Source organism: Cimex lectularius, unplaced genomic scaffold (assembly GCF_000648675.2).
Source record: "Cimex lectularius strain Harlan isolate CLEC.00 unplaced genomic scaffold, Clec_2.1 scaffold2, whole genome shotgun sequence".
NCBI lineage: Eukaryota > Metazoa > Arthropoda > Insecta > Hemiptera > Cimicidae > Cimex > Cimex lectularius.
In genome coordinates this window covers 5,197,061-5,208,042 of record NW_019394219.1, presented here as the reverse complement: position 1 = coordinate 5,208,042, position 10,982 = coordinate 5,197,061, and the positions used below count along the sequence as shown (strand labels likewise).

General features: G+C 35.9%; 1 long non-coding RNA gene across 1 annotated transcript in view; it reads right to left on the bottom strand.

Annotated features, from left to right (window-relative positions):
* Positions 1 to 4,910: 4,910 nt before the first annotated feature.
* LOC106666846 overlaps positions 4,911 to 10,982 on the bottom strand; it is a 198,505-nt gene continuing 192,433 nt past the window's right edge. Inside the window, exon 3 of the long non-coding RNA XR_001340491.2 lies at positions 4,911 to 5,012. This is a non-coding gene — a long non-coding RNA (uncharacterized LOC106666846). The remainder of the gene's footprint in view (positions 5,013 to 10,982) is intronic.

Genomic DNA, 10,982 nt, shown 5'->3' with positions numbered 1-10,982 from the left:
TCTAGGACTGCCAGACGCCCGGCCACATCAAAAATCATAAAAAATGCTCACCTCCCACATACGTGAACTACGAATCCTTAAGAATATAGGCATACGGGAAACTTATACTAAAACACTAACTAAATTACCTAGTCGTACGAAAAGATGAACAAACTTGAAACTTTATTTACATATAAGCACGCCAATTAAACGTAAAGAAAACAAAATATTAACAGTCACTCACCCTGACACACAGAGGAACCCACACATCTTTTAAAAAACTAATGCGTCAAAATTACTGACAGTCTACGATATGCTGACACATTTCTTCGATAAAACATTACAAACAGCCAGACTGAGCATGTTGAGCATCTAACACACGACTAACCAACCAAAACAATGCGGATAGGCAGACCAAAATCATCGGAAAGCATAAATTAAATTCTCAATTTGTGCAGTTATAATTATCGAAAGTGTAAATATTTTTATAGCTACTAATAACCACTTTTAAAGTTAAGGTAAAAAAAAATCGGCCTATTAACATTTTTACACAGCGCGACCAATTGTACATTGTGCATTTTCCATTATTATGTGGAGATTTTAATTAAACACAGAGCTTTTTATCAGATCCAAAAGCTTTGTTATAGGTTTCCGTGTGTATACCTCTGGCCTTGGCAGTCTCTCTCTAAGTTGTAGGATTCCGTATATATTTTTATGGAGTCTGTATAAAAATTCGCATCAAATTCTTTCTGGTTCCTATCAGTATCTTCTGTTCCGACTGCCTCCGTAGTTTGCAGTACCTTAGAAATTCTGCCGGTACCAGACCAGTCCTATTCTGTAAACCCAAACCATTATGGTGTACTTGGGTACAATGTGGATTGCAATTTTTACTTGGATTTATAAACACACCAGATTAAACATAGAGAAACACAGAATATTAACAACAATTCACTTGTACATCATGTACAGACCTAATACTACAAAAACATTGACAGACAAAGATAGGCTGATACATTTCACAGATGAAAATCGCAAAGAGCCTCTTGAACCTAAAAGACCAATACAGTATGGTTAGGCAGAACAAAATGATTGGATACGACCAAGCTACGTTATGGTCATGTTTCTGGTCTAGTTGTATATATTTTTCTTGTTTCTAGGGCCCTTTACAACCTTACTCAACGCGACCCATTTCGATGGTATACTATTATTGCAATATCATCTAGAGTTGTTAGAAAGCTCAGGCGTTTTTATCAGATCCAAAAACTTTTTTAAGAGCTCCTAGTGTATCCTTCTGGCGTGGGCTTTCCCTCTCGAAGATGTAGTAATCTCAGGCAATAGACCTTCTCAACAACTGAGGACATGTTCCACAGTTTCTTCTTCTTCCTGGGAATATCTACTAGTCCGATTCCATACAAATGCCTCCGGAGTTTGCCGGCTTAATTCTTCCGTTACTTTATTCAAGTTTTTTTAAAATTGATTTTCACATGTTTCACTTCTGTTCTTGCGTAGAATCTTCTTATTTACTTAATTATTTACTAAACTTGGTACTGTACGTAATAAGTACTAAAATTTGGTAATGTAAACAGCAAACGGAATCGTAACCTTTCATCGCGAAATGCAGGCTTTCTTTTAGGCGTCCTTTTACAAGGTAACAGAGCACAATCGGCCTAGCGCTAATATATATAATAAGACGAGTCGTAAAACTTAATGGGGGAATAATTCAAAGAAGGTTGGAACTCACGTATATATTCTTGTCGGGTTTTTTCCACCCCGCCCGAGGGCGGTTTGATGGGAAGGGAAAGCTGTGATAAAGCGATAAAGGCTGCGTGACGCCCGGTTCGAGGCCTCCTTCAAGGGCCGGCTATCTCACTTCTTCGTCCTATCTCGTGAGGATGTCCGGCCCCGAGATAGGAGAGGGCGCCCCCAGAAAAGCTGGAGCTTGTCCCCTCGAAGAAGAAAACCTTTTTTCTTCCCTCGTTGACTCCCCTAAATAATATACATCTTAAGTTAAGATTAGCGGATTTCGATTGTTGTAGCGCTACTTTCATAACCGGATTTTTTATATCGTAACGCAAATACAACTCATGACTTAAGAATTACAATTAGACGTTCTCAATTTAAAATAATAAATTCGTACATTCAGTTTCATTTTTAATGCCGAATAACTAGTAGGATTTCTCTCCTCTCACTTTGACTTTTAACCATTATCGACTCACATTGGGTGTATTAATGATGTTTGTAAAATCGTTCGTGTTAATAGAGAAATGTCCAGTAAGATCGTGAACGCCCTCTTCTGTTCTTAGCATGTTAAAATTTAATTTTTCCGCAATGCTGTGCGTGGCATTGGTAGAACCAAAAATAAAGCTGTAATAGTCCTTGAAGGCTTGTTGTTGTTTGTTTTGGTTGTCTTTGTGTTGAATTGTAAGATGCCAGAAGTTAATAAAAAAAAAGAAAATCAATTAATTATTTCATTCAAAATGCTATCTATGCACTCGAAAAGTACTAACAAATGGCACGCTTCAATTCCTGGCAATACCTAACTTGTATTCTAACGTCTAACAGCCTAAATCTTCATAGGATTTGGGATGTATCTATTATGAATGAGAGTATAAGGACAGATTAGAAATTAACAAAAGAAATGTGTTAGTCTGATTTAATTAATGCGTATTTAAGAATTAAAAATACGTGTAAACAAAAAACAGCTGTTAAATTCATGGCTGCCGTGTCGGTTACCTACGCCATAACGGTTAGCCATGTGACTACATTTTGTACCTAACATCTAACATTGGCCTTGCCCTGTTAGATCGAGTAAAATTAACGACCAGATTCTTACCTGTCTACGACATCATTTTTCTCGATCTAACAGGACATAACAGACTTAACAGAAAGATCATCAATACCCCTACAATCTTCTATTAGATGTTATCTACATCATAATCAAAGTTCTTCTATATTTTATTCTACCGTTCCTACTCTTTACTTTGCCAACCCGTCGTTTGTCTATCACTGTCACACAATCTGTAAACTGATTTTACTTTTAAATGGGTCAACACTTCCTTTCTATCTAATGGGAAAATCATCCTTCTTTTTAAAAAATAAATAATATTTTAGTTTTTATTGTTTAATTTTGCTTTTGTTTGTTTTAACTTTAAAATATTGTTAGAGGAGAAAGGGACGAAAGAAAGCTTCTGCACCTCCACCTGAGATGGACTATTGTCAAAATATTGTTTAAAAACGAGCCAATAGGTTGTATCTAAGAAAAGGGCCAATTCTTCAATAGATTCAAGTGTGCTGAATAATTTAATTCGATTTTACATTTGCAAGTATTAAAGCTCCCATACAGGGCTTTAGGAAATTTCCTAAGTGTGTTAAGGTACAATAAGTTTTTTAAATCTTTTTATTTGTAGCCTATATGCATTACTTCATAACATGTTTTTTCACATGGTCAAAGCACTAAAACTAACGCTTCTACGTGCACTTAGAAGACACATGCCATGAGGAACTAGCCAATGCTGGCACTCTGTGTGAGGGATTCGGGAACAAGGAGCTCTCTAGGCCATCGTCGATGAAGATGACATGTTGGGTGGAGGTGATGGCGCTGGTGCAGTAAAGTTAGGATGGATGGAGAGGTTGGTGTGAAATTTTGGAAACGGGAACGGAAAAGTGACTAAAGGAATGTTGAGATCATTGTGGATAATGAGGATATTGATGTAATAAGGATTTATCTGAGGATTTTTGATTGGAAGGATGGATGCGCTGAATGTTGGATGGATTGGCAGAATGCCAATATTCCGTACGTCAAATATGGACGCAGCAAAGTCTTGTATAATCTTGTATAAGGTTGGTTTAGTGTTGACGGTCAAGACAGATTTCGGTCCTAGACGTCTTCGTAGTAATGCAAGTCTTCTTTTAAGTCCTAAGTTTTCGACTTAGATGGAAGTTGGTAACTATTTGTTTTTGATGTACAGAAGAGGGCAAGTCTGTTTTACTGTTTTTTTTCCCCAATGCGAACGTACATTGAGTACATTTTTCTTCATTCAGTCTTGTCCTTCAGCTTTGCGTCTTCAATAAACGCAAGCAGTTCTTGGCTGTTGGAGGTAGAGTGGATAACATTAGAATTTGAGGTATCGCCCGGTGTGATGTAGGTGGTGATGATAGCATTAGGGTGTATCGGTTAGTCAGTAGTATCAATTATTCTAAGAACGGGACCAAGAGGACTCCGTTGTGGGACGCCGGGTTGTATCTGTCTGATTTCTGAGAACTCTTTCCGCACCTCATTCTGAACTAGTTTAGGCTAGATAGGATTTCGGTGGATAAGATAATAAAGAGTGGGTAGTATGACCCACGGAAACTCGTTATTCTCTTAAGCAGAGGAGATAGTGTCGACGACAGTGGAATCTTTAAAAGCAATCTTTCAAGTATTTTGGACTTTGAAAGTAGAAGACATATGGGCCTGTAAGAGTATATGTGGTTTGAAGGTTGGTGACTTTTAAGAATAAGGAACGACGGAATAGTTCCATAAAAGCGGATACCAAGTGGTGTGTAGTATGACATTATATATTGTGGTGAGAAACCAGTGGCAGTTTGTGGTCGGTTTCGAAGTATGGCGGAGGTAACCAGATGATGACCCAGGGACTTTCTACTTGGGATTTGGAAATATGGTACTTTCCTTCAAAAGGATGAAAAGGGTTAAGATGGAGATGAAATGGAAGTTAAAAAATCTAACAGTCGTTGGAAAAGAAGAAAGCTGTCAAATGAAAATGTAGCTAAGTACTTGGCAGGGAGTGTGTATCCTCAAAAGACACCGTTAATCATTAGACTGCTGGCCTAGGAAAGCGAAAAAGATCTGTTTCGTGCATCACGTTACACCCCAGCAATTCACCAAGAACTTGAAATTAGGACAATTTTTAAAAAGAAACACATGTCAGAACAGAACCTAAAGAATGTTACATGCTGTGAAAAGTAGGTTTACCTGCGAAATCTTGACAAATTTGGGCGATGGGTAGATCTTGATGCAACACCTTATCCAGTAGCTACAACAGAAAAATCAATTTTGAAAGTACGTTGGCATAAATGTCACAGGGTTAATAACAAACGTAGAAATATGGTAATTAATTATTATAGCATAATTAAAAACTATTAACTCCATAGTATTTTGTTATTTTCCTGCATTATTGAAAGTTTAATTTAATACTTCAGTATGGAAACAAATCTAGGCAGCTTCTAGGAGAGATCTGATCTTTCTTCCAAATCCATTCTTGCACTTTTCAAAAACTTATTTACGATACTTTCAGAAATCGTATTTTTATTTTGTTTATGCTAAAGTACTCAAAAAGGATTGTATTTTATTAAAATCGCATTATGGTTAGACATGTTATGTTGATGGTGTTTCTATGCCGGCCGGACAGGAATTATTAACAACCGGCTTTCCTTCCTTCTTTAGATTTCAAGCATCCACCTCTTTGGCTTAATGGGTGAATACTTCGACTTTTTTTCACTCCCTTTTTCGATCCCCGCTCTCTTCATCCGTCCATTCTTTCCTTTGCACCTGTCAGCCGATGTGTGTCAGACAGGAGAAGAGGATCGGTGCCTCTCTATTGAATCATTCATGTTGTCGAGTGCATTGTCAGTAACTACTTGGCTCAATTTCCCATAACAGGTCTACCGAGTTCACAGTGAGTCACAAATGTATTTATTATTGTCTAGATGTCAACAATGTTCGGGCAATGTAAGTTTCCACTTAAAGTTTTCATGATAAAAGACTAGTAAAAAGGTTCATGTAAGGTCCTTGTCAAACTTATAAAGCATCATTATATTTTCCTTTTTTGATGATACTTTGAATAAATAAGAGGATTTGATTTCGTTTGTTAATTACTTATTTTGTATTGTTTGTAATTTGTTCTCTCTCTCCCTCTCCCTCACTCTCTCTCTCTCTCTTTCTCTCTCCCTCCCTCCCCCACTCCCTCTCTCTCTCTNCTCTCTCTCTCTCTCTCTCTCTCTCTCTCTCTCTCTCTCTCTTTCTCATTCTCTCTCTCAAATAAATAGAACTTATCTTTTATTGTATATCATATGTTGAAAGTTTTTTTGTCTAAAACAAGGATCGCCTTAAAGAGTTCATTTTTTTTATTGTGTTAACTTCGCCAGATCGGAGATTAAAATAGAAGAAGTCACTTTGAGATGAGATTAAGGATTATAAATCGAACTGAATCCATTCATCCGATTGACACCGGCCGGATCGAGTTATCGAACCATAGATAATGACGTTCTCACAGAAATAGGGGGAAAAAAGAATCATCAGTTATTTTTGCCGGCTCCCGTTTCGTCGCGATACCATGTAATTTGGGCGTTTCCGACGTGATTCGCCATCGGTGGGACCACAAAGATGATGAAAGGCGGTAGTGTGATCAAAACATCGCCTTAATTACATCAAGTTAATCACGGCGGAAGAGTCCGGTTGTTAAGGGTCCGATTAAGGGAATGAGCGCCCTTTAATCCAACTCCATGGGGGCCAAAGGGCCGTCGCCCGGCCAGGGGGAAGGAGCGCAAGACCCCCTTGTTTACAGGCCCTTTCATTAGAGGCAGACAAGGTAAACAAACCAACTCATTTGCATAGCATTACTAATCATAATTTGTACTCGTCTGCTTGACGCCACGCCTACAAACATAATGCAAGGAAAATTAGTTGGGAAACCTTATTAAAGAATAAATCAGTCCTATCCCGACAATAACTTTCTATCCCAGTAGTGAAATATATTAATAAAGTTTATTGATTATTGAACATTGTTTTACATTTATTGAAAAGAAATATTTACCAAATACATTTAAAATAAATAAAATTTCAGTGAACAAAAAAATTCATAATGAGAGCTCGGATAAGTATACACTTTATATTGGGCAACAAAACATATTAATTATAAATTATGACAAAAAATTGAGAATATAGGTATCTCTCTAAAAAAAAAGATCATGCCATGCTCAGGTTGCATGAAAACAGCACTAAATAAGAGAACTCTCTAGTAAATTTATATNACAGTTTGCAGTTCTATTTCTGACCATGGCAGAGAGCTTTTTAGTAATGCCCTTCACATATGTAATACCTCTGTACAATTTAACGGTATTGTTAACAGGTACTATATATATATATGTATGTATAATTTATACATGTGGGCTTTGGAAGAAAACACAGTGACTATTCTTTTTAAACTTCGTTTTATTTTCATCTTAACACATCTACTAACTCGTCTTAACATAGGATAACCTTCTTGATTCTTCTCGGTCGTTGTTTTCGACCTCACCTCTCTCTCTTCGCGTCACATTGGTTGTCCAATGAGAAGCCAAGAAGGCTTTCCAGATTCCTTAACCGTGTGTTTATTCTGTTCAAATACACACCAACTTGTCTATAAATGGTTTTTCGTTGAGATAAGGTTCTCGGTGGCCATTTCATTTGTCGCCGAGAATCAAATAGACTGCACGAAGGTCTTGGGTTCGAATCCCGCTTGTGACACTGACTCTTTTATCTCACCCAAAAACCTTAATTAATTTTAAGATATTAATTGGTCAAGCGGACCACGAAAACTAGTGAATTTAAAAGTTAAAATGAAATATGTCTTCACTAAAGCCCTCCGTGGTCATTTCATTTGTCGCCGAGAATCACATAGAATACACGACATTTGAAAAATGGCAAAAGGAGGGAAAATTCAAAAGGTGAGGTTGAGATGGGAAGTTAGTGTCCGAGTGGGTCGAAGTCACGATAGCTCAAGTGGTAGAGTAGCGGCGTATCTAGCCGAAGTTCGTGGGTTTAAATCCCGCTCGTGACACTGACTTTTTTATCTCAACTAAAAATCTTAATTAATTGAAAGATATTAATTAGTCAAGCGGACCACGAAAACTAGCGAATTTAACTTGTCTATAAACCTGAATGCTCATGAATTTCTTGAGTGCAGATTAACATCGTAATTAAATGCTTTCTTTACATTCTCCCAACATAATAGATTACTTTTTCTATGTAGAGTCTTGGTTGAGATAAATAAGTCAGTGTCACGAGCAGGATTCGAACTCACGACCTTTGGCTAAATACGCCGCTACTCTACCACTTGAGCTATCGTGACTTCGATCCCTTCGGCCACCATCTCTCCATCTCAATGGTAGTAATGGATTACTTGTATCGGCTAGACTAGTTTTAGGTCCAACCATTAATAAGACTATAGTGCTCCTACGAGTGCAGTCTATAGCTCAATACTTTCACGTGTTTTCATTAGACTCCATATACCTGATGTGGCTACCTCGTTATATTTGGTGTTCCTTAATTTCTTTGCCCACAAGTAAAAACATTTTTTATAAATTCTTAATCATTTTATGAAATTTAAATAAAAAGTCAGCGTGGTATGGAATTTGGTGAGAACATAGGCTTCTTCTTTCTTGACATATAGACGATTGATTCTGTCTAGTGCCTCCTTTGGGCCTATTGCCTTTTATTCCTTGTATTAAACTAGCAAAACAAAAAAAAACGACAGTTTTGTTCTTTTTTGATAAATTTTGGAACTATCCAAATATTGTCCTCCATAATCTCTAAGAAGAAAGTATTGTAAAGTGGTTTGATCCCTCTTCGGTTAATTTGACATTAAGCCCTCCTGAAACCCAGGCATGTACGTTATGTATGTTATGTTACGTTTTTTTAATTTCTTCATCATTGTTTGAGGTTTAGGATGATCGTAAACGAATCACCAAAACCTGCATTTGGAACAGAAGAATTAGTACTATTTCAATTTTGTTTTTCGGAAAAGAAAAGTAATTCATGTCATACTGTAGGGCTTAATATTTTCTTTGGTGATTGATCAGCCTTCTCAGTTTAAAAATATTTTTTTCTTTCCAAAACGTAGATTGGGGATGAGGCCAGGAAGACAGAAACAACATTTATTTTCTTGTCGAGCTTTCGGCAGAATATATCGCCTTCATCAGGACTCTGTATTAACAAATTAACATAAGTAAATTTTCAAATATACAATTTTTTAAATTTTCCTTAATTACTAACTCGAAAAAAATCGGTATACTATATGAACAGGTACATGTGTGGGTAACGGATAGCCGGTAGAACCCACTTTCGATAAACGAAGGTAATAAATATTCCTAAACGCGACAGTATTGCCAACTGGCTCAATCTTCAATCTATAAAAAATTCCCTAACATTTTGATATCAAATATCACAAATTATACAATTAAGAGAAAACTATAAATTAATTTGAAACAATCCTAAAATAAATTAATTATCACATTTAAACATTCAGGTACATATTACACTATTAAAGCTATTGGTTAAGGATAGAACTGTAAATTACACTTAAGTTTGATACATCTGTTCTAAGGTTACACGAATTACCTACTTTATGAATGTATAGCATCTCTTTAATCAATCTTCTACCTAAAAATTTTTCTTTATCCATAACAGAAACATTATTAAAATCAAACGTGTTGTTATATTTTTGACTGTGTTGGAAAAACGAGTCCTTTGCTTATTTACATCTCTAACGTCGTAGGCGTGTTGTCTACATCCATTTTTCAATAATTGTTTAGTTTGATACACAGCACTACATTCGTTACAACACAATTTATATACAACATTGCTTCATAGTTGTGTTGGCACTTTTGATTTCAATTTTGAAAAAATTATATTTCCCAAATTGTTCTTATATTTTAAGGCTATCACAGTCGGTATATCTCAGTTTGCAGTTCTATTTCTGACCATGGCAGAGAGCTTTTTAGTAATGCCCTTCACATATGTAATACCTCTGTACAATTTAACGGTATTGTTAACAGGTACTTTTTTTCATTTACTAATTTCATTACTTTCATTCTTATATGTTAAAATTCTATCATTAATTCATTTATTTACAAGAGAGGTAGGATATTGATTTTTAACTAAAATATATTTAACTAATGCTTTACATTCATAGTGGAATTGAGGGGAGCTAAGTTTAAAAATTCTATCTTTTAGGTTGTATATTACATTTATTTTCAATTTAAAAAAGTGGAGGAAGTTATGATTTAGGATCCTGTCTGATGATGATGGTTTTTTATACCATTTGGTAAGTATATTGTTATTATCCCTGAAAACATCAAGGTTTGGTAATTTTCCATCACATTCCATTTCACACGTGAAGTCCAAATTTGGATGGTAAGCACTCAACTGGTCCACAACGAGCCTCAAGAATGTCCTCGATATAATTAAAATTAAGTCATCCGCGTATTTTTTAATATATTTACTTTTAAAAGGTAGATGACTCAACACCCAATCTATGAGGTCATTCATTACTATATCTCACAATATGGGGGATAATCTTCCTCCCATTGCCAAACCATCTTTTTGCTCAAAAAACCTTTCTTGAAACTGGAAGTAAACCCCAAATGCCACCATCTCTAATAAATTAATAAAAACATCTACAGGAATGTCCGTAATTAAAGTTACGGTTAAAAAGTTACAAAGTATATATACAATAAGACTTAAGGGTACACTGGTTAATACAGAGTTCTGATGAAGGCGATATATTCTGCCGACAGCTCGACAAGAAAATAAATGTTGTTTCTGTCTTCCTGGCCTCATCCCCAATCTACCTTTTGGAAAAAAAATATTTATAGGGCTTAACATCAAACTACCCATTGAGTTGGGGGCGGATGAAACCATTTTAATATTTTTTTTGTTTTTCATACGATTCTCAATTAAAATGGAAACTTTGCGCTGATATTATTTTAGAATTAAAGTAACTCGTGTATTCAATTTCGAAGTTGGCGAGAATCACGCGCCTTTGGAATCAAAACATTTTTATTTTTTTGGCCTTACTATTTCAGTATTGGCCACAAATAGTATCATAATATTTGAAATGCCTATTGTGACATCAATACCCTCTTAACAGACCTGTAATTATCCTAAGTTTAATGTTGCTTTGCAACAATGAGTCAGAGTATTGTTGATGATACAGCTAATTTATTTATGATTTTTATCATTCGGT